The following is a 7,852-nucleotide window of genomic DNA, read 5'->3' as shown; positions in this document are numbered from 1 at the left end:
ATTTATGTCTCCCAATAACTTTTGAAAGTCGTTAAGTGACTTGAGTTGATCTACTCGTATTTGAATTTTTGGTGGACGGACCATGGTTGAGGATAATAGAACTCCTAAATAATTAATTGGAAAATTTAATTGTACTTTATCTATTGCTATCTCTAGATTATAATTTTTTAATAAGTTTGTAAGTGTGGCATAACATTCCAGCAATATGTTTTTATCTTTATGTGCCAATAATACATCATCCATATAGTGAAATATTTGTAGTTCAGGATTTTGATTTCTAAGTGGCTGGATTGCTTTATTAACATATATTTGACACATAGTTGGACTGTTAGCCATCCCTTGAGGGAGTACTTTCCATTCATATCTCTGATCAGGACCTTCATGATTTAATGCAGGGATAGTAAATGCAAAACGTGGACTATCCTCGGGATGAATTGGAATTGAAAAAAAAACAATCTTTAATATCTATGGCTAAAACATGCCAGGTTTTTGGCAAAGCAGACAATTGAGGAATCCCTGATTGAGCAGGTCCCATAATAACCATTTCATTATTAATGGCTCTTAAATCTTGCAATAATCTCCATTTACCAGATTTCTTTTTAATGACAAAAATGGGAGTATTATGGGGAGATATGGAAGGTTGTATATGTCCTTCTGCTAATTGTTGTTTGACCAGATCATGGGCTACTTGTATCTTTTCTTTAGTCAGGGGCCACTGAGGAACCCACACTGGTCTTTCTGATTTCCAAGTAATTTTGATTGTCTCAGTGGCCCTTTCTGAAAATCCAACCCATGTCTGTCTGTTCCTTGATCTATTTGAATTGGTGCTGCTATACCTTGTCCTTGTTTTCCTAATCTTTTTTCTTTCCTAAAACCTTGTCTAGCCCTAGTAGTGGGGGCATTAGGATTGATGTTATTTGTTAACGTCAAACCTAATTGATCTAGGACATCTCGTCCCCATAAATTTATAGGAAGATGATCCAATACATAGGGCTGTATAGTTCCCTCACAACCTTCAGGATCCTTCCAATCTAATATCATTGCACTTCTATGGGGATTAGTAGCCACTCCTAGGCCTCGAAGCGTTTGAGTGGCTTGTTGTAATGGCCAATGTTTTGGCCATTCCTTACTAGATATGATGCTAAGGTCTGCACCTGTGTCCAGTAGCCCATTAAAGTCGTGTCCTTGAATATTTAGTTTTAACATTGGGCGAGAATCTAAATTTAAAGACAACATAGCCCAATCTACACCTGTGGAGCCTAATCCCCTGGAACCTCTTTCTACACTATGACTAGGAAATTTATTATGTAGGCTGGGTATTATTAACAACTGTGCTATTCTGTCTCCAGGTGAAATTACTGATATACCTCTTGGAGAACTAGCTATAATTTTTATTTCACCTACATAATCGGGATCAATTACCCCGGGACTTATCATAAGTCCTTTTAATGTAGATGAACTACGTCCCAATAATAAGCCTACTGTCCCTTGGGGAAGAGGTCCTTTTATTCCTGTGGGAATGATTTGAATTCCCATCTCTGGAGTTAGTACTGCTCTGGCAGAGGCGCAGATGTCCAACCCTGCGCTCCCTCGGGTTTGTCTGATGAGGGATTTAATGGACAATGTGTCCTGGGCACTACTCTGATGGTGTTGCTGGGTTCCTCCACTGCCCCGTATATTTGTGGTTGTGGGCCCCGGAGCATTGGGCCCGGCTGTCCGTTTTTTGGCAACGGAGCCTGATGCCTTTCTCCACGGTATCGTGGGTAAATACCTGGTCCTTTTCCGTTTTTTGGTAAGGGAGTACCCTCTATGGTAGTTTGAGAACGGCATTCATTAGCCCAATGTCTCCCTCTACGGCATCGTGGGCAAATACCCGGTATTCTATTTCTTTGATACCTAGTTTTGTTAAATCCTCCTCCTATGGGGCAACTCCTTTTAAAATGTCCTGTTTGTTCACAATCATAGCATGTTTTTGGCCTGGTATCTAAAGCCTGTTGTACTGCAGCTGCCAAGACTTGCCCTTGTTCATTAATATCTCTACATAATTTAATATATGTGTTTAAATCTTCATGTCTCCATGGTCTAATAACCTCTCTGCAGCAACGATTTGCTTGGTCATAAGCCAGTTGTTTTATTAATGGCATTGCTTGTTCAGTATCCCCAAAAATTTTGGCAGCCGTTTGAATTAGCCTATCTACAAAGTCAGCGTAAGGTTCATTAGCTCTCTGTATTACCTTAGATAGCTGACCTTGTAAATCTCAATGTCCTTGTAAAGTCTTCCATGCCCTAACTGCGTCTGCAGCAATTTGTGCATATATAGCAGGATCATATTCAATTTGTTGCCGCTGACCCTCATAAGGTCCTTTTCCTAGCAACATTTCTAAATTTCTTTGAGGGTAACCGGCTGCTGCATTTCTCCTAGCTGTCTCTGCACAAAATTCCTCATTGGCAACCTTCCATAACAAATATTGTCCTCCATTTAGCACAGATTTACACATGCTAGCCCAATCTGCTGGCGTCATGTCCAAGTTAGTAATGGACTCGACCATGCTCACCGTGAAGGGAGCTTGGGGACCATAGGTTGTTACAGCCTCCTTTAACTGCTTCACTGTTTTAAAATCTAAAGCACGGTGAATTCGCTGCCCTCCTGCCTGCTCAAGTACAGGGCATGCTAATCTTCGAGGTCCTGTCTCAGGATCCCAATTATCAACTACGGGGTTTGAGGGCCACTCAGCTGTCTCTATCGGTGGGGCTGTTGGTTGAATTAAAGCCTCTTGTGATAAAACGGAGTTAGTAACAGCCTCCTGTTGTGGCCTTTTTTCTAACAACCCCTTTTCCTTTAAATTTTCTTCCTCTGTCTGACTAGCTGGAGAGACCTTCTCTTTTGCTTGATCTAAAATGTCTTTCACCATATTCTGAACCTCTAACAATTTACTTAACATCTTTTCAGTTTGTTTTAATCTACTATAAAGATAACGCAACCCAATAAGATAACACAAAACAAAACCGAAACTGAATGAAGCAAAAACAGAATAAAAAATCGTTGTATCAATTTTCTCTTCCTCAGGGCCGACAAACTTCAAACCTTTAGTCAACCATTTTTTCCAGTTTGCCTGAGAAATTTCTAGGGATAGGCAGCTTGAAAGAAAAACAAAATAAATCAAAAGAAGAACACATTGTTTTCTGAAATGGTCACCCATTCTCTCGCCTTCCCTCAGGGGCGAGCAATTTCACTTACCTTCAAGTTTCAGACGTTCCGCGTACGAGCCACCAAATGCCGCAGTCTTTTGCTGGGCACAAATCACGAGTCTCCACACAGCTTGTAGATTCAAACAGCAATTCTTTATTCCCGAACTCACACCGGCCGTCTACAAACACGTTCTGGTGGAATCCAGGTTCTCTGCCCAAATCCAATCCGCCCAAATCCACTCCTGCCTAAATCCCCACCGCATGGGCTTCTGTCTCTCAAAAAATACTGTCTGACCCTAAGCACTCAAGAGGAACTCAGCAGCAGGATACGCCCTATTCCAAAAGAGGAACACCCTAATCTCCTATTACTAAACCACCCTATTCTAAAGGGGAAACACCCTACTCTCCTATTATGCTAAACTGCCCTATTCTAAAGGGGGAACACCCTAAACACGGATCCTGCCCTGGTCCTTGAGCAAGGTCACCTTTCAGAAGTCCTTCCACTAGACAGCATGGGAGTAAGCTGGCAAGGAATTTGTCATACCTACTTGGCTGATGGCTCCCAGCAGTTTTTCTGGAGAATCATGAGTAATACAGGGTGGTTCTATACAGTGAGGTGAATCAGGGACTTAGTCTTGTTTTAACCAGGCTCCCATCTTCATCAGTGCTTTTCACAGTCTGGGTGCAGCTAAGAAGTGGAAAGACAACATGAAGGAGACAAATTCACCCTTCTAAAAGCTCTAGGTTAGAATTGGTATTAACCACTTCTAGTCTTTCCAGAGGGATAACTGATTCATTATTTATGCTTGCTCTTTGGGCAATTATCCTTGCTTTGGGAACCCTACAGAGCAGAGGTTGTCTTTAACCCCTCACTTTCAGGGCAACTTTCATACGCTGGCCTGAATTATTATGGATGACAAAACTGCCCTAAGTTTCCTCCTATGGTCTAAGGCAGAGTCTGTGTCATCACAAGTAAATTGTGCTGTTCCTGGATTAATACTTAAAACCAGATGGAGAATCATACCAAAACATAAGAAAAAAAAATTAACCTTGTTTCTTAAAATGCACCCTGATGGTTTATGGGCTTCGTTCAAGCTACTTAGTTCAGGATCATACATAGGCATGGCTAAGGTGAATACTGCAGGTTGGACTCATCCTACTACCTAGAGTCCTGTTGATATTAGCTTAATTAAACATTGTATGAGACAAATTGACAGATTTGGTCTCAGCCTCCATTGGTATGATTTATCATAGAGACTGATTAGTTGGGATAGTCATAGAAAAATTTACCAGAAGAGATGATGTGAAAAAGAGAGTGAGTATTATTGGAAGATAGTTCTCTACCAATCTCTGATATTTCTGCACAACTTGCAATCAGAGGTAGTAATAACCATCCTTCTGGCCTATCTCTGTCATGCCTACCTTTCCTGATGATCATGGATATCTTTCAGGAGAAAAGTGCAGTCATGCTTAGTGTCTATTATACAATAATCTGATTCCCTAAACTCATGGTTCCACTCCTATAATTCAATCAACTATGTCTGCTGGTATTAACTTGTCCTCTCCAAATCTCCCTGTGGAAACTGGAGCTTAGGGACCTGGAACTGAAAGACCCCAGCCCAGAAACCCCAGGCCCCATTGTGAAACCATCAGGGCGTGTTGCTAACCCACTAAACACCCGGATAGGTCTGTTAATCAGTTAAGGGTAGTCTATTGTGAAAGGACAGGATGGTTGGAAAAGAACAAAAAAACCAGGTCCCAGGGCATTCTTAGGCAAATAGGAACTGATAACATAAAGTAAAGAACAACTTTGCCCTTTAGGTAATCTATATGCTGGGTTCAAAATAACCAATAAGAAACCTGTTGCTTACCGCGCGAAACCTGCCCCATTGTCCTATAAAAGACCTGTACCCCAAAGCCCGGTGTGCCAGTTCACCAAAGCTCCGGCTGAGGTTTTGCTGAGCACCCACAGGCGTCTGTGTCTGAATAAACCTCTTGCGTTTGCAGCCAGTGCCTCGTGCGTCTTTCTTGGACAGGGAATCGGTGGGTCTTTCAGAACAAGAAAATACTGATACTCTGGACACTGTTATTGCTATGAATAATAAAGACCTTTGCCTCTGACCCAGAAGTCTTATGTCTTCTGTCAGCATTCATGATAATGTAGCAGGCTAACTTGTTAGCTTTCAAGTAGGGTAAAATGTCAGATCCTTCAAAGTTCTTGCCACTGATAAAATAAAGATAACACAACTTGGGGTGATCTTGGGAAAAGTAGCTAACCACTTCTGTTACTTTATATATTTCATGAGTACAGGATTTGGGCTATACTGTTAGGGCTTTGAGAGTCTAAAGAGACATTCCATATTGTAATCCATAGTTGAAGACATGGAAAGAATTTTAAAATACAGTCTCTAACTTAGCTAGTGATTTAAGGAAAATCTGCATTTGGTATGGCCTCTATTTCATCAGAGGGCAAATCAAAGCAGTTCTGACCATTGGGATTGTCTGAGACTATTAAGGCAGTATGATTCTGCATTTCATTGTTTACCAAAGAACCAGAGAGATCAGAAACTGAGCAAAGGGCACTGACTCAAGGCACTTAACTCAGGACTCCTTGTTTGTTGTGAATATCAAATCAGTTGTCTTTTTCATTGGGTGAAGATGTTAACACTGGCAAACTTGGTTGTTAACAATACTTTTCCATGTGGGATTCTATAAGGCTTGACTAGAGGGTAGAGGGCAGGGAGAGTCCCAAGCAAAATGAGGCCAGGGGAGATCTGTTTATCACAGGGTCCTGAGGCAAGGCTGTGACTGAGGCATTGACTCTTTGCTCCTAAATAGTTCTCTAACTCAGATGCCATTCCTCATATACATGACAGGAGGTGATGGGTCAAACTTTGGGAGGACTTGATTGACAGGGCAGAGGCCCAAGCCAGGAGGGAAGACAAGGGGGAGGACAATGAAAGACACTAGGGAGGAAAGCTGCAGCTCAGGCAGAGGCAGCCCAGAGTGGAAGGAATTTGCTCTCGCTCTGCTTTCCCTAATCTCTACATTCAAGCTATGTGCCTCAGGGCCTGTGAGTCACCTTTGCTCATTTACTGCTCCTTTTCTGGAACACTGAGCAGCACTGGCTTGACTGGGTAAACAGATACCTTTTCTATCTCTAAGGCCAATGAAGGAGGAGACTCCTGTCCTTCCTGGTCACACAGATAGAGGGTTTTACAAGGGCATGTCCAGCTGTCTTTCAAGCCACAACACTGCATGCATATTTTTTAACATTGTCAAGAAGGTGCTCAATCCTCACAAGCTCTGTGAAGCTCTTAAATATTCTTGAAATGCTGCTGCTACCTTTTCATGCAGCATCTTATCCTCCTATGAAGTGCATTTTCCTCTGCATTTTTCAGGCCTACAATTCTCTAATTTTAAAAAAATAAAATAAAAAAGTAAGTTCAGCCATCAAGGGAATTTGCTTTTTTCTCATTAAGACCCTGAACCACAGGAGTGTCTGATTAAATTAACCACAAGGTCCAGAGCGGGAGCAGTGCTCTGATTAATCTTCAATTTTCTTATCCATACAGGAGTGATGCAAACACTTTTCTCCCTTCCCATTACTCTGGGTTCCCTTGGCACAGGGACACTTCCTTGTTGCTAGCTCTGAAAAGACCTGTGTCTCACAGACAGTAGTCAGGGTAGATCAGTGTTATATATCTTTGAGGACATTTGTTGCCTATAAAATAAGTTAGGAGAGGGAGGAACAATATATCCCAGGTAGAAGAGCATATTTCCTATTTTCACAACCACATTTTCTCAGAAATAAAGTGTATCCAAATATTCAATACATGAAAAGGGACCATCATCTCTGCTTATTCTCTTCCCTTCCCACCTGACGGTGTTTTCCCTTACCTATTTTATCTTTTCATTTTAGTTCTGCACTTCACCTTGTCCTCCCCTCTTATCTGTTTCTCTCTGAATTTATTAATCAGGTCATCCATCTTTACTGTGTAGGCAGAGCCGTCACCACAAATCCTGCAGCTTCTCAGAATGACTATAAAGTAAACCTCTTTCAGAAGCCTCAGAATGGTGACTGGTTGCATAAAGTAGATTATGCCTGTCTGGTGTTCTCTGGAAATTGTTGTATTCCACTTATTACCTGTCTTCAAAATGAAAATATCAAGATAGTTTATCTTTGAAATGCCCCCTCTCCAGACTATGAGGTGGAAAACGTAATAGTATCAGGAATTCAGTTTAAAACAACAATCTATTTTATTCAAGATACTTTCTCTTCAATGCTGTTCATCAGGAATGCTCTCAATGAAGCTGTACCTTTTAGTATTTTTTTTATGAACTAATCTACTGAGGCCCAAAGTAATTTAATGGGCCAAAAGAATGCTTGATGGTGGACAGACAGGGAGGAAAAAAGAAAGGGGAAGGAGTGAGGGAGACAGAGAGACAATGACTTTTTAATGAAGTTATAATCTCTAAGTCTGCTTGAAGATGAAAGCATTTCAGAAATGTGACTTGCTCTTTTGTTTCTGTCTTTGTGTTTTACAAATGTATACCACCAGAAAGACTGGGTCATCCATTTCTTTGAGGATACCACTTCATGCCCTGTATGACTAAGACTTAAAGACAGAGAGATTTAAGGCCAATCTCTTATTTTTTTCTT

Source organism: Callospermophilus lateralis, unplaced genomic scaffold, assembly GCF_048772815.1.
Source record: "Callospermophilus lateralis isolate mCalLat2 unplaced genomic scaffold, mCalLat2.hap1 Scaffold_43, whole genome shotgun sequence".
In the NCBI taxonomy this organism is placed as follows: domain Eukaryota; kingdom Metazoa; phylum Chordata; class Mammalia; order Rodentia; family Sciuridae; genus Callospermophilus; species Callospermophilus lateralis.
Note: the sequence above shows the minus strand (reverse complement) of the source record.